This window comes from Eriocheir sinensis, chromosome 49 (genome assembly GCF_024679095.1).
Source record: "Eriocheir sinensis breed Jianghai 21 chromosome 49, ASM2467909v1, whole genome shotgun sequence".
NCBI classification, from domain to species: domain Eukaryota; kingdom Metazoa; phylum Arthropoda; class Malacostraca; order Decapoda; family Varunidae; genus Eriocheir; species Eriocheir sinensis.
Window position 1 is genome coordinate 87,779 of NC_066557.1, and position 26,289 is coordinate 114,067.

At 42.5% G+C, this 26,289-nt stretch overlaps 1 long non-coding RNA gene across 1 annotated transcript in view; it reads right to left on the reverse strand.

Annotated features, from left to right (window-relative positions):
* The window catches only part of LOC126981681 (uncharacterized), a 40,901-nt gene that overhangs the window by 7,137 nt on the left and 7,475 nt on the right, over positions 1-26,289 (reverse strand). Inside the window, exon 2 of the long non-coding RNA XR_007734040.1 lies at positions 8,792-8,902. This is a non-coding gene — a long non-coding RNA (uncharacterized LOC126981681). The remainder of the gene's footprint in view (positions 1-8,791; positions 8,903-26,289) is intronic.

Genomic DNA, 26,289 nt, shown 5'->3' on the forward strand with positions numbered 1-26,289 from the left:
ATGAGACGAAGAGCCTTTGCCTCCACTCTGTCCAGAAGAGCTGTGTGAGGAGCCCCCACACATGAGATGCATACTCCATACGAGGCGGACAAGGCCCCTGTATATGGACAGCAACTGTGCAGGGGAGAAGAACTGGCGGAGACGGTACAGAACGCCCAGCCTCGAGGAAGCTGATTTAGTAAGAGATGAGATATGAAGTTTCCAGTTGAGATTTTGAGTTAAGGATAGACCGAGGATGTTTAGTGTTGAGGAAGGTGATAGCTGGGTGTTGTCAAAGAATAGGGATAGTTGTTTGGAAGATTGTGTCGAGTGGATAGGTGGAGAAACTGTGTTTTGAGGCGTTGAAGGACACCAGGTTCTTCTTGCCCCAATCGGAAATAATAGTAAGGTCTGAGGCTAAGCGTTCTGCAGCCTCCAGCCTTGAGTCGTTAAGTTCCTGAAGGGTGGGTCTTCTATTAAAAGAAGTTGAATAATGCAGAGTGGAATCATCGGCGTAGGAATGGATAGGACAGTTCGTTTTGGAAAGAAGATCATCAATGAACAACAGAAAAGAGTGGAGATAGGACAGAACCCTGTGGGACACCACTGTTAATAGATTTAAGGGAAGAACAGTGACCGTCTACCACGGCAGAAATAGAACAGTCAGAAAGGAAACTGGAGATAAAGGTACAGAGAGAAGGATAGAAACCGTAGGAGGGTAGTTTAGAAAGCAAAGATTTGTGCCAGACCCTATCAAAAGCTTTTGATATGTCCAGCGCAATAGCAAAAGTTTCACCGAAACGGCTAAGAGAGGATGACCAAGAGTCAGTTAAGAAGGCTAGGAGATCACCAGTAGAACGCCTTGCGGAACCCATACTGGCGATCAGATAGAAGGTCAGTGGAAAGGTGCTTTTGAATCTACGGTTAAGGATTGATTCAAAAGCTTTAGATAGACAAGAAAGTAAAGCAATAGGACGGTAGTTTGAGGGATTGGAGCGGTCACCCTTCTTAGGTACAGGCTGTGTGAAGGCATACTTCCAGCAAGAAGGAAAGGTAGATGTTGACAGGCAGAGGCGAAAGAGTTTGACCAGGCAGGGTGACAGCACGGAGGCACAGTTTTAAGGACAATAGGAGGCACTCCATCAGGTCCATAAGCCTTCTGAGGATTGAGGCCAGAGAGGCATAGAAAACATCATTTTGAAGAATCTTTATAACAGGCATAAAGGAGTCAGAGGGGGATGAGTAGGAGGAATATGCCCAGAATCGTCCAGAGTGGAGTTTTAGAAAAGTTTGAGAGAAGAGTTCAGCCTTAGAGATAGATGAGACGGCAGTGTTGCTGTCAGGACTGAGGAGTGGAGGAAAGATGAAGAAGTGAAGTTGGAGGAGATGTTTTGGCTAGATGCCAGAAGTCACGGGAAGAGTTAGAAAGCAAGGTTTTGACATTTTCTATTAATGAAAGAATTTTGGTTAGTCGGAGAATAGATTTGGCACGATTTCGGGCAGAAATGTAAAGTTCATAATTAGCATTAGTTTGAAGGCTCTGGTATCTTTTGTGAGCTACCTCTCTATCATTGACAGCACGAGAACAAGCGTGATTAAACCAAGGCTTTTTAGCGTGAGGAGTAGAGAAAGAACGAGGAATGTATGCCTCCATTCCAGAGACAATCACCTCTGTGATGCGCTGAGCACACACAGAGGGTCTCTATCCTGGAAGCAATAATCATTCCACGGGAATGGAAAGTACATCCTCAGGTCGTCCCACCGAGCTGAAGCAAATGCCAGAAGCATCGCCTCTTCGGTGGGTCCAGAGGATGTACAGGAGCAATAGGACAGGATGCAGAAATAAGATTGTGATCGGAGGAGCCCAACGGAGAGAACAGTTTGACAGAATAAGCAGAAGGTTTGAGGTAAGGAAGAGGTCTAGAATGTTGGGCCGATCTCCAAGACGGTCAGGAATACGTGTAGGGTGCTGGACCAACTGCTCTAGGTCGTTGAGGATAGCAAAGTTGTAGGCTTGTTCACCAGGATGGTCAGTGAAAGAGGATGAAAGCCAAAGCTGGTGGAACATTGAAATCTCCTAGGATGGAGATTTCAGCGAAGGAGAGTGGGTCAAGATGTGCTCCACTTTAGAATTCAAATAGTCAAAGAATTTTACATAGTTGGTAGAGTTAGGTGAGATAAACAGCACAGATGTATTTAGTAATAGAATGACAGTGAAGTCTTAACCAGATGGTGGAAAATTCAGAAGAGTCAAGGTCGTGGGCACGAGAGCAGTGATGTCGTTAAGACGAGGCGCAACATCCAGCTTTGGATTGAAATTTAGGATAGAGATAGTAGGAGGAACAGAGTAGATTGCTGTCAGTAGCCTCAGAAACCTGTGTTTCGGTAAGGAAGAGAAGGTGAGGTTTAGAGGAGGAGAGATGATGTTCCACAGAATGAAAATTAGAGCGAAGACAGCGAATGTTGCAGAAATTGAGAAGAAAGAGGTTCGAGGAGTTATCAAGACACCTCTCGGGTCGGCAGCCAGAAGGGGAGTCCTCCCTGGGGGAATTTGTGGTCCCCCCCCCAGGCGGGGACTCCGAGGCATTGCTTAATTGAGCCATTTTGAATTTTGAATTTTGGAAAAAGGTGTATATGTTATGTGAATGTAGTGTGGTGTGGATAAAGAGAGGATCTGTCTTTAGAGAGCATGCTGAACTACTCTCCGGTGTTGGTGAGACAATAGGGAAACGGTTAGTGAGGACATGGAAGGGTCTTTGGAGGGCTTCAGCTCCCTTCTCACCTCCCATATATACCTCACCGGGAGTGGCTTGCGCCCGTTCGGTAGGTGTCTTCCTACCTACTCCAGCTGTCTACCTATCAGATACTATCCTGCTGTTATAAAAATAGTAACCAATCTCCATTTACTTAATAAAACCTCAATAACAACTGACTTGCAATGGAAATTGTGATCAGAGTGTTGATTGACACATTGAAATCTTACAGATAGTGTTAATCATTGGAATGATTTTAAATATAATTTTTCAGCATTTATACTCGGCCGTGTCTCATAAGGGCTATTACAAGCGAAAGGACTGTGGGATGATTTTTTCTGGTTCCTATTGATTCCTTCCACGAGTCTCCTGAAAGTGTAGTCAAAGATGTAAGTCCGTATTCTTAAACATATCTGCATCTCAGTTCGCCTGTTCAAAAAGTTTCTCTTAGAAGCTGCTGGAGTTTTCATGGATTGTTTCGTGATTCTAGTGATTGTTTTACAAGACTCCCGCACCATAAACATGAATATCACCCATGAAAACCCAGTTAATTTTCTCTGTTGCTTTAGAAAATAGTCATAATGGGAGCCCGACACATTTAAGAACAGGACCATAGTACCTACAGGCAGAGAAAGAAAAGGACGAAGAGAAAGAGTGCGACTCTTCCTCATTTCATTCATTTCATTTAATTTCTATGGGACCCGCAGAGGGCCACTCTTGGGTGGCATGATATGCGGGGGTTGTGCGGGGGATTCAAAGGGCCAGGACAGGATTAGGATAAGGGTTAGGACGAGGAAAGGTATTGGGACATGATGATGGGCCAAGATTGGGGAGATAATGACTGATGATCCTATTCCTAAATGTGTCAAAAGTGGGACTATTAACTACATGAGATGGGAGATGATTCCACTCTTGGATGCTACGGGGAAAGAATGAAAATTTGAATATACTACAGTAAAACCTCACCATTTGCACGCTCGCCATTTACGCGGCCTTAATTTGCGGCCATCGTCCCACCATTTGTGCAGGTGGTCTTGCCATTTGCACACCTCGCCCCCCCACCACTGACTAAGGGTTGGTTCCCCCTAGTGCCATCTCCTGCGTAAATTTAAATTTCTACGTAGTATTGGCAAACATGTCCATGATGGTGATGAAGTTGGTGGTGGAGATGAAGGTGGTGGTGGTGACGAAGGTGATGGTGATGATAAAAGTGGTGGTAGTGGAGATGAAGGTGGTGGCGGTGATAAGGTGGTGGGGGTTATGAATGTGGTTGTGGTGATGAAGGTGATGGTGGTGGTAAGAAGTGTTGGTGGTGAAGGTGGTGGTGGTGGTGGTGATTAACATGGTGGTGGTGACAAAGATGGTGGTGGTGGTGATGAGGGTGATGGTGGTGGTGATGATAGTGGTAGTGATATGATGAAGACGGTGGTGGCGATGAAGGTGGTTGTGGTGATGAAGGCAGCAATGGTGGTGATGCAGGTGGTGGTGGTGGTGGTGATAGTGGTAGTGGTGATGAAAGTGAAGGTGTTGAAGAAGCCTTGAAACCAGCTGGCGAGCTACAGCTGTCTACCATCCGCGCGCCCTCTCCCGCCAGTGAAGAACACTACCAAAATACACAACATGTCATTTCCCGCCATTGCCCAATCGCCTCTCCTGGTCTCGTGGTGACTGCGATTATTCAATGTTTTCTGCCTCACCTTTGCACCACCATCATGCCGCACACAGCGTCACAACCTAAGATTTGGACGCCATTATTGGCCCTGTTTTTGACGCGAGAGCATGTGCTAGCATTTGAAAAGCGCGGCGAAAACAGGGCCAATAATGGCACCCAAATCTTAGGTTGTCAGGACTCTACAGATCACGACCCAGAAACTGGTTATGCTAAATTGAGGACGCTATCAAGAAGTTTCCTGCCAGCAGACAAGGGCCCCAGGGGTTTGGGCCGTGACCACCCATAAGTATTTTTCCCCATAGGTTATTAAGTTTGCCATTTGCGCATTCGCCATTTGCACACCTTCAGACCGCCCATGTGTGCGCAAATGGTGAGGTTTGACTGTAGTGTTAGTCTGGTAGGTGTGGTATTTAAGGTTGTGGCTGCCTCTAGAGGATCATGTAGTTGTCGGGTGTAAATAAGTGTCTTTGTTTATGTCAACTAAATTGTTTGTGATTTTATATAGTATTTGTTATCTGTGTATTTGTCTTCGTGTTGCTAATGGGTCTAGTTTTATGTCTTGTTTAAGCAAAGTGACTGATGTGGTGTGTCTGTAATCATGTCTGGCCCATCTTGCAGCTTTGTTTTGTATGGCCTCTAATTTATTTATGTTATTGTTAGTGTGTGGGTCCCAGACGGTGTCACAATATTCTATGTGTGGCCGACCCAGTGATTTGTATGCAAGAATTTTGATGTTTGTGTTACACTTGCTAAGGCTCCTACGCAGGAACCCCAGGGCTCTGTGAGCTTTGGCCCTGATGCTGCTCACGTGTGTGTTCCACCGCATGTCTGCTGAGATATGTGCGCCCAAGTATTTGTGTGAAGAGGCAGTGTTTAGGTTTGTGTCATGGAGTTTGTTAATGAGGGAATAGGTTTGTTAGTACTTATGAAACGGATGTGATAACATTTGTCTGGTCTAAACGTCATCTGCCACTTGGCTTCCCAGTCTTCAAGTGCAGCCAAATCGTCCTGGAGTCGAAGGCAGTCATCCCTATCTAAAATGGGTCGATAAACTAAACTGTCACCTGCAAAAAGTCTAGTAGAAGAGGTAAGTGATAGTGGGAGATCATTAATGTAGGAAAGGAAAAGAAGGGGGCCCAAGACAGTGACTTGAGGTATCCCAGAAGTTACAGGAATAGATGAGGATTGACTACCATCAAGAACAACTCTTTGCTTGTGGGTAGTCAAAAACGTGGTAATCCAGTTAGAAAGTTGTCCTCGTTGCCATAGTATTCTAATTTAGCTAAAAATCTTTGGTGGGAAACTTTGTCGTAGGCTTTGGCAAAGTCAAGTATTATGGCATCAACTTGTTTAACTTTGGGGTTGTTAAGGGACTGCAAAATGTCGTGTGTGGTCACAAGTAATTGAGTCTCACACGAACGTTTGGGCTGAAAGCCGTGCTGACTGTCAGTCAGTATATTTTGCCCATCAAAGTGGGCCATTATATGTCTATGAATTATATGTTCTAAAATTTTGCAGGGAACTGAGGTTAGTGAAATAGGTCTATACTTAGCAGGGAGGGTTCTGTCTCCGGATTAAAAAATTGGTGACACATTTGCCAAAAGCCAGTCCTAAGGGAGTTCTCCAGTTTGTAATGTCTGCGAGAATATAACCTGCAGGATAGGTGCAAGAATGCAGGCATTAGCTTTTAGTATACTGCAGGGTATATTGTTTGGTCCAGTCGCTTTCAGTGTCAACCTCAGATAATAGTTTCTCAATTCCTCCTCATCATCATCATTTCATCGACGCCTGCTCCAAGGAGCTCCCACCAGGGGATCTGGCCATGGCAGAAGAGTTTCCAACTTTCTCTATCCAGACACTCCCTCCTTGCCTGCTCAAAGTTTCTCAAGGATCTTTCACCCTTTTTCCTGACATACTCTTGCACTCTATCTCTCCATTTCACTGGAGGTCATCCTCTAGCATTCCCTCCCTCTATCTCACTCACATACACCCTTCTGGTCATCTTACTCTCCTCCATTCGCTCCATGTGGACAAACCACTTCAAAGTCTGTCGCTTCACTTCTTCCACCACTCCACACTTCTTCCCTTCAACCCCGTGACACATTCCAAAACGCTCGTACACACTTTCATTACTCATTCCATCCATTCTACTCACCCCACAAGCACTCCTCAAATAACTCATTTCCACTGCCTGCACTCTAGACATCTGACTTTCATTCCAGCCCCACGTTTCACTTGAATATGTGAGGGTTGGTACTATTATTGTATTTCTCAAATCCCTCTTTACCTCCATGCTCACACTTCTACCGGTCATGATTCGTCCCAAAGACCCTACCACCCTTCTTCCTTGTAATGCCATTTCTCTTATCTTTCCCTTCATATCACCATGCTTACACCTAACTGATCCAAGGTACTTAAGGCCGCTTTCACAGTCCTTTTGTTTGTGTTGATCGTTACCAATGGCGGCAATCGCTGCTATAGAATTTCCACGTGAAACTGGCCAGTGGGGTAGTGGCGGCTGCAGGGTTAGCCTAGCCCCACACCTTACCACACACCCTCAACACCTCTCGCTTCTTCTGTAGCCGCCACTACCCCATCGGCCAGTTTCACGTGGAAAACTATAGCATCGATCGGCGCCATTGGTAATGATCAAAATAAACAAAGCGGCCCTTAAACTCATTGATCTCCTCCATTTCTTCACCATTCAAAATTGTTTTGCATTCTTTTTCACATTCAATTCCCACTCTATATGGGCATAAAATATCGACAACCTCACTTCTACTTTGCTCACAATCCATCACTTTACTCCTGAAGGTGTAGAGTCAACAAAATATATGGACCGAAAGAGAGGTAGAGAAAGGCTACAGGTGGCTCTTACCCGTCTATTCCTTGTCTTCAACCACCTATTCCCTCCCTTCCCCTATACGCCGCCACGCCCACAGCCTATCACCACTATATCCTCCAGCCCTGTGTCTCCTGAAGGTGTGTAGTAATGAAACATACTGGCCGAGAGAGGTAGAGAAAGGCTGTGGCTCTTTTCCATCTATTCCTTGTCTTCAACCACCTATTCCCTCCCTTCCCCTACACGACCACAGCCTACCACCACCTTATCCTCCAGCCCTGTGTCTCCTGAAGGTAGGTAGTAGTGAAACATACTGGCCGAGAGAGGTAGAGAAAGGCTACAGGTGGCTCTTTTCCATCTATTCCTTGTCTTCAACCACCTATTCCCTCCCTTCCCCTACACGACCACAGCCTACCACCACCATATCCTCCAGCCCTGTGTCTCCTGAAGGTAGGTAGTCAACGAAATATATGGGCCGAAAGAGAGGTAGAGAAAGGGAAAGATGAGGACGAAGACATAGGGCACGGCTCTTTACCTTCTATTCCTTGTCCATCACTACAGTAAAACCCCGATTATCCGAAATGGAAGGGGGGAAGCCTCTTTCGGATAAGCCGATTTTTCGGATAATCCGGATTTATGGCCGCCATTTTGATCGCCGCCAGTTTGATCGTCGGCATTGTGTCTTGCTTTCTCGTTTGGATGAATATCACTTTGATCTTGCACCTTGGTTCTTATTTTCTCATTAGAACACATGTAGCTAGTATGGACGGACCATTAGCCAGGATGGATGAGGATGCTGTCGCTGCCGCCGACTGACGATGTAAACAATGAAACCAAACAAACACACGTTACGCTAAACAAAGTAGTACGCTTAAAACATGTGATGTAAATGTTTTATTGTATGTTTGTCTGTGTGTCTCCTTGTCTGGACCAGTGTATGTTGATACTTGTGAGCGTTGCAGATCTGAATTGTGAATGTTGCAGAGTGCGATTGTGAATGGTTGTGCAAGCTTGCAAGTGTGACTGTGGCATGGAGTGGAGAGGGGAGTCGTGTTTGTGTCGTTGTCTTGAGAGTACGGTGTGAGAGTAGTCGTGCAGTAGTTTGTTCGTTCGCCGCACCTACGTCCTTGCTGGGGCGAAGGAGCGGACGTGGTGTTGTTGAGAGTTTGTTTAATGTTTTTTGTCTAATACATTGATCTATTCGTTACAAGCTATTTCGGCAATACGTATTAGAAAGCATATTCATTTTAACTGTTCTTATCAATTTTATATGTGTTAATATAGTACATATGTAGTTACTTTTATTTATTTTTGATGTTTTATAACGTTTTAGTATAGAAAAAAAATTAAATTTTAATTGCATTATCCAGATCAATTTCGGATAATCCGGTTTTTCGGATAATCCGCTTTCGGATAATTGAGGTTTTACTGTACTCATTTTCTCCTTTCCCCTACACGTCTACACACCCACAGCCTACCGCCATCAGCCCTGTGTCTCCTGAAGGTGTGTAGGCAGCAAAATAAACTAGATAAGCGGTAACTCACCAGGTCAGGAAGTGGCATTTTGAACGGACGCTGTTTGTTGACACTTGATTCACGGGAGTTTGAGGAATTGTAGGAGCGTGGCTTGCTGCTCCGAAGAACCCGCATATTTTTCTGTGATAAATAAAGGTTTTCCAACATTATTATCTTGTAAACATCATCAAAGTTGACATAAAACAGAATAAATAAATAAGATACAGTATAAGGAGAGGGAGATATATTCACATAAAAATCATATAAATACAACGACAGTCGTAACAAAGTATTAATATACTGTTATATAAATTGTTTCTCATCATCATCATTTCATCGACGCCTGCTCCAAGGAACTCCCACCAGGGGATGGCTACAGCAGAAGTTTCCAACTTTCACTATCCAGACACTCCCTCCTTGCCTGCTCAAAGTTTCTCAAAGATCTTTCCCCCCTTTCCCTAACGTACTCTTGCACTCTATCCCTCCACTTCACTGGAGGTTGTCCTCTAGCATTCCCTCCATCTCACTCACATACACACTTCTGGTCATCTTACTCTCCTCCATTCGCTCCATGTGGACAAACCACTTTAAAGTCTGTCGCTTCACTTCTTCCACCACTCCACACTTCTTCCCTTCAACCCCGTGACACATTCCAAAATGCTTGTACACACTTTCATTACTCATTCCATCCATTCTACTCACACCACAAGCACTCCTCAAATAACTCATTTCCACTGCCTGCACTCTAGATCCCTGACTTACATTCCAGGCCCACATCTCACTTGCATATGTGAGGGTTGGTACTATAGCCTGTTCACTTAAGCTAGATTCCTGGCGCCTAGGCAGGTTGGTAAGCTTGCAGCTGATTGGCTGCTCTGCTCTCCCGCTAACACTAATGTCGGACCACATCTTGCATGCTCGAGTGAGACATGTTTCTTTATTATATGCCATAGCTCAACTCATATACGAGCTAGCCAGTTTTGGTTGACACCATCAGACTCAGCAGTGACTGTAGAATCAAGATGTATTTATACATACATGCATTGATACATACATATACATACATTGTTCATTTTAGAAGTTTGTTGGTAGCATATAATTACAACATAAATCTAGGAGATTTAAATAATCTTAAAAGTACTAATTTTATGTTTCTTGAGCGAACATTACTTTTAAAATCTTGTTCATTTCTGTAATTTGGACTGCAAAAATTTACCCTCGAAACAACACTGCTTACTTTAGAACTACATGTTCTGATAAAAAAGTAATATACTGTCAAGGAAAAAAATGTTATATTCATATAACATGTATAATCTTCGTTTATACAGGCTGCTGCTGTAATACATATTTTTACGTACAAGATACATGAAAACTGGGTCAGGTATTTTATGAATATAAAATAAAAATTAACTAGATGACTTAGATTAGTTACTGTTAACAACAATACAGTGAAACTGGTTTAACTCAAATTTATGCGTCTGTTCTTACGTGCAAATTCATCAAGGACTTCATGATCAAAATTTGTGTCACAATAGACAAAGTAAGGCCAGTCCATTTAAACAACTTTCATTCATTGCGTTCCTAAGGTATGTTTTAAGCAATTTAAGGGCACTAAAGGATCGCTCATTGGTGGAAGTGCTAACAGGTAGAGTTGAAAAAATTGCAATAAGGTGGAAAAATTTGGGTATGTGCCCAATTTTCTGGCACATGCCAATGTCTCAACAACTTGCTTTGACCTCTCATGAGATTCACGACGCCTCCAATAACTCTGCCCCCATAGATATTCATCTTCAACGAGATCTGCATCTCCATCAAGAAATTTTCAATAAAATTCAACTGCCTCCTTCAGTTCACTAAAATAAGTATCAACCGAAAGAGAGGGAACAAGATTTCCCAACAAAAAACTCCTAATGTGTTCAGATGCAAACCTTTCCCTGAGCTATGCTATAGCAGTGTCCGAAAATGGGAGAAAAACAACTCTTCGATAGTACTCCTATGGAGTTGCTGATGACCACTGATTGTTCAAGGCTTCTGGATGATATCTCCGTACCTTTCCTCAGCTTGGGCAAAAAGTTGGTTGAACTTATTTCCATCACAAAAGGACTGAAATGCATCTATGCAGCTCTGTGTAGCTACACTTCCAAGAGCACCCATCAGTTCTTGTTGTGACCCCTGCAGTTTCTCTGGCAAAGGTTTAGTGACACTTAGAACTGAGGTGAGCACTTCCAAACTCATGAGAAAACCTGGGTCACTTATTGCTTTAGATTAGGCTTGGCTGCTGATTCTTCACCTAACGTGTTTTGCAGTAATTATTCTTAATCATTATTTCATTATTTACCAACTTGATTAACTGAATTATCCGGGGCATCAGCCGAGTCAGTGGTGACTTTCTTACACCAGATAGAGTACTACGTGCAGCGTTTTCTGGCGTTTTGTGACCAAGGAGGAAAAATGTAAAGAATGGAAAGGCACAAATCCCAAGCCTGCGTGAATTCAAGAAATGACACACGCTATAGAAAAAAAAGTACTACATAAACAGAAAATGAAGTCTATCAATCATAATTTTCAGAAATTTGGAATTTTTGGTCAGAAAATATTAAACGGATAACATGAATAGGCTACAGCCACGTGAGCCTACGTCATCAATGAATGTTTCTCAAAATAGATCACCTGCTCTTATTCAACTCAGCAGCTCCAGTGTTCAAGTGCTGAACATACAATAGTTATACTCAGGCACTCTACACTGTCCACTGCCAAGCACAAAACGGTCATTAAAGGTGGTAATATAGCGGCAAAGGTCGACCTTACAGGTCCCATACACACCTCACGTCACCTGTCACTCTCCCCGTCATAATACAGAATCACATTACATACTCACCACTGTCACCAGTCAAGTTCACTTGATGCCTCTACAGTATAGTTATATAGTCCTCCAATCACTTTGACTGCACCTTACACCTAAAATCAAGTAAATATGAGAGGCAAGAAGGAGAGAAGGCACACTTACGACTTTCATGCTCTCTCTCTCTCTCTCTCTGCCAGAGCCATCCCAATCTCATATTCCTCTTCTTCCTGTCTCCCGCTACAAACAACCCTCCGCCAGTTGACAGCTTGACATCGCACTCTACACACAATTTTATGAACCCATCATTTAACACCTTAATTAACTCAAAACAAAACCAAAGGGGAAATAACTCGGTCACTCGGTGCCACTGAGCTCTCAACTCCACACACACACACACACACACACATTTGTAATCCAGGGGCGGATCCAGAAAATCAATTTTGGGGGGGCCCAATTGTAAAATTTAATAAGTTAGCGACAGCCTCAAAACAGTAAAGACCAATGGATAGTGATGGCGATTCTTTGCTTAAAATCCGCAGCTCTCGAGCAATCAACGTATATGTGACAAATGATTTTTTCTTGTGTGTGTGTGTGTGTGTATATATATATATATATATATATATATATATATATATATATATATATATATATATATATATATATATATATATATATATATATATATATAAAAATGGTACCTTGAATATGAGTTTAATTGTTCCAAGACCGAGCTCAGAAACCAATTTACTCGTATTCTAAAACGACTTTTCCTATTGAAATTAATGGAGTTCCACTTAATTTGTTCCAGGCCCAAAAAATTTTGAAAAAAATTAAATATATAGGTATATTTTTTTAGAATTACACAAACATTACAACTTCGTATACATTGGATGAAGAACGACCGTACTGCATAGCAAGCTGAGACACACGAACACCCCTTTCAGACTTTTCAATGATCTCTTTCTTATCTTCTATTGTTATTGATCCTTTTTTCCTTCTCTCACTGCCTTCAGTGGCTCCTGTCTTCCTCTTGGGCGCCATTGTGTGTTATGAGGGTGAAAATGCTCAAAGAAGTGATCAGAAAGCACGTCAGTTCACCCAACCTCCGACAAACACTGACTGTGTACATGTGCTCGGCCGACCAATAACTTGGGCGGCTGCCACGAGATTGCAGTCGCCGCGCGGGATTTTCAAAACAGTCACAGGCGGATGCTTGCCATTTCCTCACATTTGCTCGTATTCTAGTTTATCGCTCGTACTCTAAATCGATTTTTTACGAGTTGAAATGCTCATATTCTAATTTACTCGTACACTAAGTTACTCGTATTCCGAGGTTCCACTGTATATATGTGTATATATATATATATATATATATATATATATATATATATATATATATATATATATATATATATATATATATATATATATATATATATAAAGTGCAATCAATATTTAAGCTGGCAAGCAATAACAAGAGACAATTCAAATTGCACATCTGACCATGTAGAAATCATCACCATACGAGCATTCGAAGAAAACTGAACGTTTATTTCGATATGTAGGCAGCAAGGGTGATCATAATTCAGGTCATATATAAATTACAAACCTAACCTTTACAAAAAAAGAGTAAATATGTAAAATTAGACACAGCTGAAGATAAATAGGAATTCTTATAGGGCTTCTTTTACATGGGATTGAGGTAACACATTTGCAAAGACTGGCTGATCTACAGAAATATATTTACAAGCTCCCAAGTATTCAACAAGTGCCTCACTAAGCAAAGAGTAGTCGGCGTTTTTTTCGCCGAATTTGCTTATCACTCTCTCGACTGAAATGGGGATATCATAGTGGAGGGCGAGTCCGTTCAGGCGCTCTTGGCCGACGGTACTCCTCAGATAGGGTTTCAGCCTTTTCAATGCTGAGAAAGACCTCTCGGCTTCTGCATTGGAGACTGGAAGCATCAAGAGAGTTTTCAAGAGAATGGCGAGATTAGGGAACATTCTGGTGCTGGCGTGTGCCTGGGCTTCTTTGATAGTTTGGAAGACCGGAATAGATAATGCCCAGCACCTTCACGAGTGTCAGGGGTTCGATGTCGCCGCTTGAAGCACAGCTGCAACATCCGTTTCGGGGCCTTTGAGGAGTTGCTTGAGCTGAAGTGCGCCAGGCACTGTGTCGTTGCCGAACCGACTCTTCAACTCAGCCAAGACGTGGTCCACGAACGGAATGTACACCGCCCGGCGGCAGTACTCCTCAGCAATCTCGCCCGGAACATTTGATCGCTGGGTCTGTCATCCACAGAGTCATGGCACAGGGATGGTGTCATGCGATGACTCCACCGCAACCAAAACCTCTTCCGCTTTCATGAACACGTCGTGGAAATGATTCTCCGCATCTGCTCTGAACTTGGCAAAAATGGTCTCGATGCCACGAATCGTGGCCACTACAACCAGTCCAACGAGAAAGCGGGAAACACGTATGGCAATGAGAAGGAGCCCAGCGGTGGCGTCTAGTTCTTCCTCGAGAAAAACAGCGATGACAGGCAGAAATTCAACGAAAACCAGAACTGCATCATGCCTCTCAATTCACCTGGTGGGGCACAGGGGAACAAACTTTTCGCGCTTGGCCGAGGTAAGCTTGACAACCTCTGTGAAGCAGCGAGTGCATATTCGAAGAATGAACAAAGTTGTACGCCTAGGTCAGTGTTTGAAAAGCGATCTTCACTTCCTTGACGTCACACACCTTCATCAATACTAGATTCTGCCGGTGGTTAGAGCAGGAGTATTGTCGGTGTACTTCTTCATGAGTACTGCGGCACACCCTTTGAATTTTCCCATCATGGCACTTGCTCCATCGAAACCAAGTCCCTTGCACTTGGTCATGTCCAATCCGAGGTCTTCAACGGTGCACAAAAGGAGCCAGGCCAAACCTTTACCGGTGAGGTCTTGGGCGTGCACAAAGGCAAGGAAGTCTTCCCTTATTTCCTCTTCAAAGTGCAGAATGATGATAGTGGCCTGCACTAAAATTCATTTTCAGCTTGCATGTGAGGAATGAGGTCACAAAGATTTTTTCCTAGGCCTTTAAGTCTTGCTCTGTAATATTCAGTATATGATTCTGTAACTTAAATACTGAAAATAAAGAAAGAAAATCCTAAGTTCTCCAGAAATGCAACAGAAAGGTACCAGCTTTCGTTTTGACTCTCTCAGAAAGTGGACATTTTAGGGGATGGGGGGGTCGTCCAACACCTCCGGCCCCTCCTCCCCCTGGATACAGCGTACTACAGCCCAGTACGAGTATATAGATTGTTAGATGAGTGCGGGGCCCATAAGAGCGCGGGGCCCTGGGCACGTGCTCGTTGTGCCCTGGCCCTGCAGGAGAGTGAAAAATTACATCAGACACCGAAAAAACTTAAATCTTACCTGCGCATCCCGTCCACCTCCGTATAGTAAAGCCCAAGGAAACTATAGAGGAGGAGTTTTTAAAGTTTGGAGGACAGCGTCCAGAGGTATCTAGCTGCGGCCGGCTTCATTCCCCAGCTCTCTAGCTTTATAGGGGTTTCTTAAATATATTTTATGTTTTCTCAATTCATGGGTATTTCAAATATTTTAATTATCCTAACTTTTTTTTGGGGGGGGCCCAGGCCATCTGGCTCCCCACCTCGTATCCGCGCCTGCATATACCAACAGCCGACGACACATTCCGTATTATAGTTGCAGCACATTATAAGCGAGTCAATTCTGTACCGACTATTCGCATACACTTAAGATTTTCTGAGGTGACGGAGATTTTTGGGGGGGCCTGGGCCCCCTGGCCCCCCCCCCTGTATCCGCCCGTCGTAATTGTAATACTAATATACATATTCCTATTATTTTCCTGTAATATTTATTTATTCATTATTATTTTTCTTTGCAAACGGGAGGGGCCATGGCCCCATGCCCCCCCCCCCCTCGGTACACCACTGTCTGTCAGCCTTTTGATGTAGCTGTGTACAAGAGCTTCAAGTCAAAGTTGGGAAAGAGAGTTAATTTAGGAAAAGCAATGGACCGTATTGGTTATCCATTCACCTCTTCGCCGCCAGAGGCCCCTGGCGTGCGATCAGGTCTAAAGAAAAAGAAGAAGCGGCGACAAATGTAAACAAACGTTGGCTGGAGGGGCTGTGGAGGCCGTGGCCCCACAGCATAACTGACCCTCTATAAAACACTCCCAATGGAAAAAGAAGGTCACGCACGTGGAGGCATCGCCCACGGCGTCTTGCACATACCTATGAATCATATTTATTCCCAGTATTCGGTCCCAGAACTCAAACTGTACCTCGAGAACAGGGGAGTTCAGGTGACGGCGTACTTAATATACCATACAAGCACACGAAAGACAAGCTTTTATCAAACTGTATTGTCAGATCATACACGAATGATTTACAACCTGTCAAGTAACTTTAATTCATCTCATTGTAGGTACATAAAATGACGTCTGGCTCTGTCAGTGTTTGTATGCAAGTTTAGTGGATTTATTTATAACATGGGTCATATTCAAAGCAGCCTAGGTATAATCACAATCAACAAACAGTATTGACTATTTCATGTTACTTTGAATACTAATTGTTATTTACATGCAGGAAATTATTAAAATATCCTTGATTTGCACTTGCTCACCCAGATCATTTAATGTACCTGAACAGATATGAATTATAGGCATTTGAGGAGCCATAGATCCTTCGGGTATGATCTGACTATTCCGTTTGATACAAGCTTGTTTTTTGTGTTCTTGTTATGGTATATTATTATCAATGCCAAGCGGTTTGTTAGGGATTTTGAAGGATTTTTTTTTGTCGTGGCCTATTGCACCGTTAGGCTTTTTCACTGGTGGGGCCTGATAGTTGGCCCAGCCCATTGTAGTGCAGGCGAGTGTTTTAAAGAGGCACCCTCATGTTTTGGCTCATACGGCCCCCCGGAGCTCATCTTTGAGGCTCTCTTTGGAGAGGTAATCTGGAGTCCGGGTTGATCGGTGGTCTTAAGGGCAGCAGCGTTCTGTACCGTCTCCGCCAGTTCTTCTCCCCTGCACAGTTGCTGTCCATATACAGGGGCCTTTTCCGCCCTTGTATGGAGTATGCATCTCATGTGTGGGGGGCTCCACTCACACAGCTCTTCTGGACAGAGTGGAGGCTAAGGCTCTTCATCTCATCAGCTCTCCTCCTCATACTGATAGTCTTCTACCTCTTCAATTTCGCCGCAATGTTGCCTCTTTCTATCTTCTATCGATATTTCCACGCTGACTGCTCTTCTGAACTTGCTAACTGCATGCCTCCCCCCCTCCTGCGGCCCCGCTGCACTCGACTTTCTACTCATGCTCATCCCTATACTGTCCAAACCCCTTATGCAAGAGTTAACCAGCATCTTCACTCTTTCATCCCTCACGCTGGTAAACTCTGGAACACTCTTCCTTCATCTGTATTTCCTCCTGCCTACGACTTAAACTCTTTCAAGAGGAGGGTATCAGGACACCTCTCCTCCCAAAATTGACCTATCTTTCGGCCACCTCTTTGGATTCTTTTTAGGAGCAGTGAGTAGCAGGCTTTTTTTTTATTAATGTTTGCTTTTTGTGTGCCCTTGAACTGCCTCCTTTGCTGTAAAAAAAAAAAAAAAAAAAAAAAAATGTGGGTAGTCTTGGCCCACTCGGTGGTGACTGAAAAATCCCAGCTGTGTGATAGCCAGGATTCGAACCCGCGTCCTTCCTGGATCTCTCAGAAGCAGCGCCGGCATGCTAACCACTCCGCCTCTGCCTCCCCAATATATTATTGAAAAATTAGCTGAAATGTCTATCACAACATTTGAACTTCACGTATTCACAAACTAAAATGCACAGGTGGAACAATTATCAAAATTCCCGCTATGCTGATTAACATGAAATGAAACGGACCACAGGCTACGCACATTATTATTGTTATTACCGTTACTATTATAAGGATTAGGATTATTATTATTGATATCATAACACAGTATCATTACATTATTATTTTATATTATTGTTACTGACTTGAAATAAAAACTTTCACGCAGTTTTTGTGGTATAGTTATACTTACCCATCTCCACACCAGCCTCCTCTTTTTTTTAAATGGATATTAAAGATAAGGCTCATCAATTTGCTGCTGCCGTTTGTCATAGATGTGTAAATATTTCATAAATCAAGACTATGTTTTAAATAAAATATACACAATATTTTTCAGTTTATTATGACATCCGGCAGTAGTAAAATAACTGGAAAAGAGCGTAATATCCATTTACATAAAGCTTATGTGGTCCACTAGCAACATAATCAATGAGAATAAGGTTATTCATTAAGTAATATGTATACTAGCTCCAAAAAGTATGCAACCTCAATCAGTCATATAATTTAAACAAATAAGGGGAATGACAACTTGAAATATGAGCTACTCATAATTTATACCCATGTAACATATTCCAATCTTTAGGGTTATATTGAGTTAGGAACGTAAAATTAGATTAATATAGATTTGTTAAGTTCGTTTATGAAAAATATATATGATCCACTCCATATTCCCCTCCATTGATAACAAAGGCACAGTGTGAAGTGAATCGCACATATCTATGGTAATCAATTAAAGTTAACGAAATAAATATAAATTACCTAACCCAACTAGATCTAACCTAACCTAACCTGATGTGCTGATATTTCATCTCCTACTTGATAAAGTACTATTTTTATTGTCATATATACGAATTGTACATGTATCTTCAAACCTCCCAATATCACTGGGAAAGAGTGTAGAGATCAAAACAGCTGTGAAAACAGCCACAAAATGTGTGGGAGTCCATGTAGCCGTGGGCGACAAAGCCAATAGGTACGTTAGGTCAGGTTAGGTTAGTTTAGACCTTGCAAGTTTATTTTCAACGATAAATATGCAGTACATCAATTTCACCAGTGGCAGAGTAAGCTACAGTGGTGAGCCACGGGTTTGCACCACCTGTGGCAATGCGAGTTCCCAAGCATATTCCGGTCTTTCACATTTGTTTTAATTTCTAAAATCTTTTCCATTGATTTCTGGGAGATCCGAAGGTTACTAGGATATGAATATGAGACGAGCCGTTGGATGAGTAGGGGACGAGATAATGACATGAAACGCCAGAATTTACTCTTTAATACACTCCAACACGACTTCCGCGTGTAACGAAACACACAAGAAATTAATCCAGACAAGGAAAGGTTTTGCTGGCGCCAGGGATCGAAACCGCGACCAGCAAGGTGGGAGAGCCACTCCTTAACCAGTCGCCCATCTTAAAAAAGTACCCCCACTCACAGAGTGATTTATGGGAGGCTCACCCATCAGGCAAGTCGCTGCAGTACAGACACGTTAACAAAACCAGTGCACTCAAAGAGAAATTAAATACAACACAAAGTCAGTGTTAACATTAAGCGAGATGGCTGCCATTACTTCAAGATTAGCCGATGCATGTTTAAAAGTGGTGAGACACAGTAAGGGCTTCAATGTGTAACCACAAGCTTTATTTTCTTTATATTGCTACCACATGGGTAAATCTTAGGAATAGCTAGGGCACGGTGTGGTGGTAATAACAACATTTCTAGCACGTACGACAGGGTTTTGACAAGCGGACCCCGTCGTACGTACTATAAATGTTGTAATTACCACCACACCGTGCCCTAAACGCTCACCCACTAGGAGCCGCTATTCCCAAGATTTACCACCATATGTACTGTGGACTGCTTTCACAGTCACTTTTGTGGGAAGGGTGGGAAGGGAGTGAAGGTCAGGGTGTGAAGAGAGTGAAATATCGGGCAGTGCAGCATGAAGTGTTCTGGTGTCAGGCTTCCCTTATTTGTTTGTGTGTCAGGTTGTGTGGGGCACCACGGGCAGTGGCGCTAGGTATGGGGTGTCAGGGAGAGGGTCACGTCCGTCTTGGGATGGACTGGCGAGGAGTAAGGAGAGGTTGTCACTTTGTGATAGGTGGTGACCATCTTGGTGTTGTGCCTGTGGTCTAGTGAAGGAAGGCCTGCCTCTGCCTGCAGGGCCAGGGTGGAAGATGACCTGAAGGCGCCGAGGGCAACTCTAGAGGGTTGAGAGACAGGAGCAGTGCCCGGCAGAAGAGACTTTGTTTACAATGGTTTTGGTGTTCGGGGCAGTTTGGCGCTGCTCCCAACGAGAAGGCATCTCTAAATCACTTATCTTGAGACCAGAAGTGAAAATAGCTACAGGTACTTAAACTAACAATTATTTAACAGGAAATTAAATCATTCTTAAACTGCTAGAGAGCAAAATAAGGAAAATGCAAAACCTCCCACTATGTTTTCCCTGTTTTGGGTAGCTCAGGAAGAGGCTGTGGCCCGCGGCACATTCGCCCCTCAGTGGTCACATACACCACACACAGACGCAAACCTTAAAACTTTGCCAGCAAAGGGTAAGTACATTTTTTTTTCTTACCAGCAGATACCACGTTTTTAAGTTTGGCTCCAAAGGACAACCAGTATTATTTTTGGTAAAGATTCATTTTAGGTCCATGCCAGTATCTCATAATCTACTTTATGAAACATCACTATCTCTTCATATATCTTTTCTACAAACCTTCAACAGTCACGGAAACGCTTCGAAAATCCAATTCAAGGACTTTTTTTTTACTCTTGTAAATAGGGGATAATGTTTACGAAAGCGTGTTGCCTCCTTTAGCGTGACATGGCACGCTTGTAGCCACCGCAGCCGTAATATAGCTCAGAGGGTTTAGGGTCGGAGCATATTTAAACTACTCCAACCGAACTTTATGACCTACTAACAGGAGGCCTGCGCCCCCCTCGACCCCCCCCTTCTAACTAGGGGGGCTGTGCCCCCCCTGGACCCCCCCCCCAACATGAATGTGTGACTTATTTCAGCGAGGACGTATTTCTCGCTACACCTGCGGCAGAGTGTCCGTGGCCGTCACCAGAGGCAGCGCAGCGATTTCATTAACATTATACCATATTTTTTAGAGTAAAAAAAAAGTCCTTGAATTGGATTTTCAAAGTGTTTCCATGACTGCTGAAGGTTTGTAGAAAAGATATATGAAGAGATACTGATGTTTCATAAGGTAGGTATAATGAGATACTGGCACGGACCTAAAACGAATCTTAACCTTATTTTTTTCTGAAATAGAAGAGGAACCGAGTTAAGTCAAAAAAGTACTTTCGTTGTGTTTCCCCGAGTCTCCGAGTGCGGCGCTGCACGGAAAGCCAATACGGTCCATTAAAGATAACTTTTGGATTCCAAAGAAAAACGTGGCAAGAATCATAAAAAAAAAAAAAAAAACATTTGATGACAGTATGACAATGTCCAACATCAAAGCTGGCTTTCGTGAATGTGGTATATATCCTTTCAACCCCAATGCAATAGATAAAAGTCTACTAAGAAATAAGCTCCTTCCAGACACTAACATTGACCTTGCTGCGCCACCAACTAGCTCTGCAACAGATGCTGCCACACAAACTGAGGAAAACATAACAGATGATATTCAGATACTCCATGACATCCCTCAGGAAGAGCCTGGCTCATCAGCAGACTCTATTGCTCTGTGCCGAGCAGATTCTGTAGGCAGCATGCCTCTACCAGCTCAGTACATATCACTATAAATGAGGAATTAAAATCCAATAGTACACACAGTCCTACCCAGGTCATAAGTCCTCAAAATCCCAACACCAACACACTATTTGCCCGTGGTATTCTATCTACTGAAACTTCTCAGATCCCCTTCCCTCCTGCAGAAGAAATACCTCGGGGTTGTAAACGACCTCTGAGAATACAGTCTAAAGCTCGAGACATGACTGCTGAGAATGTACAGCAGGATATTGAGAGGCAGCAAACAGAAATTAATGCTAAAGCAACGAAGCATCGAAAGACTGATGCTCCTAAGGGAAAGGGCAAGGGTAAAGGTAAAGGGTCAGCTACAAATTTGAAATCCACCAAAGAAAAGAAGCAAACCAGGATTTCTGAAACAGGTGAAGAAAATGTAGGTCTAATGGAGGACCAGACCTGCAATGGATGTGGCATGGACTGGGATGATGAAAGGGAAGTTTTACAGTCAAAATGGGTTGGATGTGAGACCCAAGGATGTCCCCACTGGACATGTCCCTGGTGCCTACCTGTGGGATTTGATTATAAAGATGAATACTTTTGTGATGATTGTGTCCTGTTAGTTTTTTTTTTTTTTTTTTTTTTTTTTTTCTAAATGTCAAGGAAAAGGATTTGTTTGTATTTGTTTATGTTTGCCATCAATAACTTCTTAAAGTTTTCTTTTCTTTTTTTTAATCTGCCCTTGTTGTGAGGATGAACTTTATAGATCTGAGAGTACTGTACTTCAATTCAAGCTGCGAGGATAATTCTTTAATCCTATGTTATTGAGCATCATCATGTCTTTTAGTTTACTCAAAATGTTTTGGTTATTTTCAATTATTTTATGCTTCTTTATTTTTGCTATAAAATTTAGCATGACCATATTTTTTTTTTTTTTAGTTAAGAGGATACCATTACATTTGTATCATATGTTTCTATATGGTATATTTCCAAATCTATTGATAATTTGTTGAGATAATTTTGTAGTTTTTATAAATTAATCCCTGTAAGCCAAGATGCATGTTGGTAGCATTAATTGCCAGCAGTACTTTCTCTCCCTCAACATACCTTATTTACTGTACACATATAAAACTTACTTAATTATCTAACAGCCTCCTTACATATATCTACCAACATTTCAGTCTAATCCGTGGTCTTTAAAATCATTTAAATCTCGAGTGTAAGCCAGCATTTTTAAATACCGCGCCCACATTCATTCTCTACTCATGCTAAAAAGCCTTGGTTTAACCCTTTCATTGCTAAGCGCTCGCAATGAGACTATCCCCTCAGGCACGTTTGGGCACCCCAGTGGGGGAAGGGGATCTCTTTTAACCGCTATATCTCAAAAACTATTCATCACAGTTACAAAACAAAAACACCATTGGAAAGAGGAGGCCAAAATCTATAAGATTCGGTTGTGTAAGCCTCTCTGCGAACGTACAGGCATGTTCAGGGGTGTTTTTGATGTGAGTGCGACTGGCACTCAGCGAGCTTTAACACCACCAGCAAGTGACGTTAGTGCTCGCTCTTTAACCGCTGTATCTCAAAACTATTCATCACAGCTAAAAACAAAACGCCATTGAAACAGGAGGCCAAGATCTATACGATTCAATAATGTAAGCCTCTCCTGCGAAAGTACAGGCACGTTCATGGGTGTTGCCTGTGAAGACGTACATTTATACGTGCGACGGTCAGCCATAAGGCAACTACTGTAGATCTCTTGACGACGGGGTGCTGGCAGGGCAGCATTGCTAACTGCAAAATTTACAACTATTTGGTCAAAATATCAGTCATGTGATAGGTGAAGCTATGCAAAAATGTCGCTATATTGGTCAACAATTAACATCCACCAGTTGCTCGTCCGTAGATTTTCCGCGCTGGGCTGACATGATTTTCCACCAAATTTAGTGAAGAACCCACTCAATTGGCAATCCTGTGTTGTGAGAATTAGCGTTGGAACACTCTCATATGCGGGAGATTTGAGTGCGGCTGGAGGTTGCAGCAAGCGTTTAGCGCCACCAGTAAATACGCCTAACGCCCGCTGCAAGCGTTTAGCAATGAAAGGGTTAATCATGCTTGTTCTCGTGCTATTAAAGACAGAGAGGCAGCTCACAAAAGGTACCAGAGCCTTCGCACTCCTACTAACCATGACCTTTACATTTCAGCCCGGAATCGTGCCAAATCTATTCTCCTACTTACCAAAACATCTTTCATCAACAGAAAATGTCAACACCTTGCTTTTTCTAATTCTTCCCATGGCTTCTGGCACCTAGCCAAAAATATCTCCACCAATTTCACTTCTTCCTCTTTCCCTCCTCTCCTTCACCCTGACGAGAGCACTGCCGTCTCATCTGTCTCTAAGGCTGAACTCTTCGCTCAAACTTTCTGTAAGAACTCCACCCTAGACGATTCAGGGCATAGTCCTCCTACTCATACCCCCTCTGTCTTCTTTAAGCCTGCTACTAAGATTTTTCATAAAGATGTTTTAAATGCCCTCTCTAGCCTCAACTCTCAGATGGTTTATGGACTTGATGGAAATGATTGTCCTTAAAAACTGTGCTTCCGTGCTGACACCCTGCCTGGTCAAACTCTTTCATCTCTGCTTATCAACATCTATCTTTCCTTCCTGCTGGAAGTATGCCTTTGTACAGGCTGTGCCTAAGAAGGGTGACCGTTCCAATCCCTCAGACTACCACCCCATAGCTTTACTTTCCTGTTAATCTAAAGCTTTTGAATCAATCTGCAACTGGAAGATTCAAAAGCACCTTTCCACTTCTAACCTGATCGCCAGTATGGATTCCGCAAGGGGCGTTCTACTGGCGATCTTCTTGCTCTCTTAAGGGGGGCGACTACCCCCCCCCCTACAGCTCTTTTGGTAGATCCAATAGCCTTGAAATTTTATTATGTTGTTTGTTGGTGTTAATGAGGATTGTATAGTGAATTTCATGGAGATTGGGTGAATGATAGGGGGCACTGAGGTAAAACGCGTTTTTTTTCAATTTGTTTCACAGGCTTTATTTTTAAGTCAATCACTTTGAAAAAATTACCAATGAAACTTCGATTATATATCTACATTTTGTCGGGAACAGATTTTTGATTTTTGCTTTTATCTTTGAGAGAAAATTTTTAAATTTTTTTTTCACACTTGATTTTCTCCGCTCTGTATCCCGTTTTCTATGGCCATATTGAAAAATCTATTCCAATAAAAAAATCGGCCTTTGATTGAAGTTTTTATTGATACCTAACAATTGTCAGTCAGATGATTTACTGATTTTTGAAATTTTTGAAGTGTAAAAACCAACTTTTGAGAAATCGGCTCCTAAATTTTTTTTGCATTTACCCTGTCATGCCCTTCATAATTGTCCGATTGAGATGAAATTTTCACACATGATTGTGCAAACCTTGCTGATTGACTGGAGATATTGATAAGGCATCTGGTCCCTTTTCTCAGTGTTGAGAAAGTATTATTCACTGGTATGTGAGGGTGTCAAAGGCGCCACCTTTCTCATTGTCGCCAGATTTTTCAATATTCTCCAGGCTGGTATTCTTCATCCTTCTTCTGCTGTTTTCTTTTCTTTTTGGACTTGGGTGTTGCATGTCTGGCTCTTTCAAGGTCTTGCCAGTGAAGAGATTCTTGTAATCTTTCTTGAGAACCAAACATATGTAATATTATGTTCCCATCCTCATAGCCAAAGTTGTGACGCGTGATCTACAGTCCTCTCGGCCCTCGGGCAGCATGACTCACTCCATCCACCCTCTCTGAGATGCCCAGTGATGCAGATTCATAAAGAAGAAATCATTTTTTATTGAAAATTTACGCGTATATAAGCATTGAATGACACCACGTGTGTAACCGCGTGACTCAGGCCTCTGACGAACTGCTGGGTATTTAAACATGGCTTCCCGGCCGTAAGGGATTTAATTTGACCAAAACAAACCTTACCACTTGATAATTTAGGCTATCTCGGCCACAGTGAGCGAAGAAAAAGAATTTCTCAGATTTCAAAAATATTCGGCCAAAAATACCCCGTAGTCGCCCCCCTTAAGTGACTCTTGGTCATCCTCTCTTAGCCGTTTCGGTGAAACTTATTCAGATGAACTAGACATATGGAAACCCTGCAAAAGAGTCTTGCACAAGTTTTGCTTTCTAAACTGGCCTCTTTCGGATTTTATCCCTCTCTCTGTTCCTATATCTCCAGTTTCCTTTCCGGCCGTTCTATCTCTGCAGTGGTAGACGGTCACTGCTCTTCCCCTAAACCTATCAACAGTGGTACGTGTTCCACAGGGCTCTGTCCTATCACCCACTCTCTTCCTGTTATTTATATATGATCTGCTTTCCATAACAAACTGTCCTGTCCACTCATACGCCGACGACTCCACTCTGCATTATTCAACCTCTCTCAATAGAAGGACCTAAATTGCGCCCTTTCAAAGATTCACGAGATCTGGGGGGGTTATCATTCCTGTGAACCCTACTACTAGCCTACTTATTATGATACTACTACTACTACAACTACTAAAACTATTACTACTACAAATAATAATAATAACAAGACATGTTGCGATTGCTTACGTTATGTAATCGATTATGATTACTTCATATTTTCACGATTACGTTTACAATAAAATTAGGTGTAATCGATTACGGTTACATGATGTATTAACACTATCTCTAAACACAAGTATCCAATAATTTTCTGTTCTTCTCATCATACATTTCTCAGGCCCGTCCGGCCTTTTTTGCCACCACGATACACGGACGCATTTACCCTCACAGATATAGCGTACCCAATAAATATGGTATCAATGGCTTCATAAAGACTTGTACTAGAACATGCGCAAATAAAATAGAGCTATATATATATATATATATATATATATATATATATATATATATATATATATATATATATATATATATATATATATATATATATTTCTTTTTTTTTTTTTTTTTACAACAAAGGAGGCCGCTAAAGGGCACACAATAAAAGAAAAAAATAATAAACAAAAAGACCGCTACTTGCTGCGCCTACAGTAAAACAAAAGAGGTGGCGGAAAGGAAGATCAAA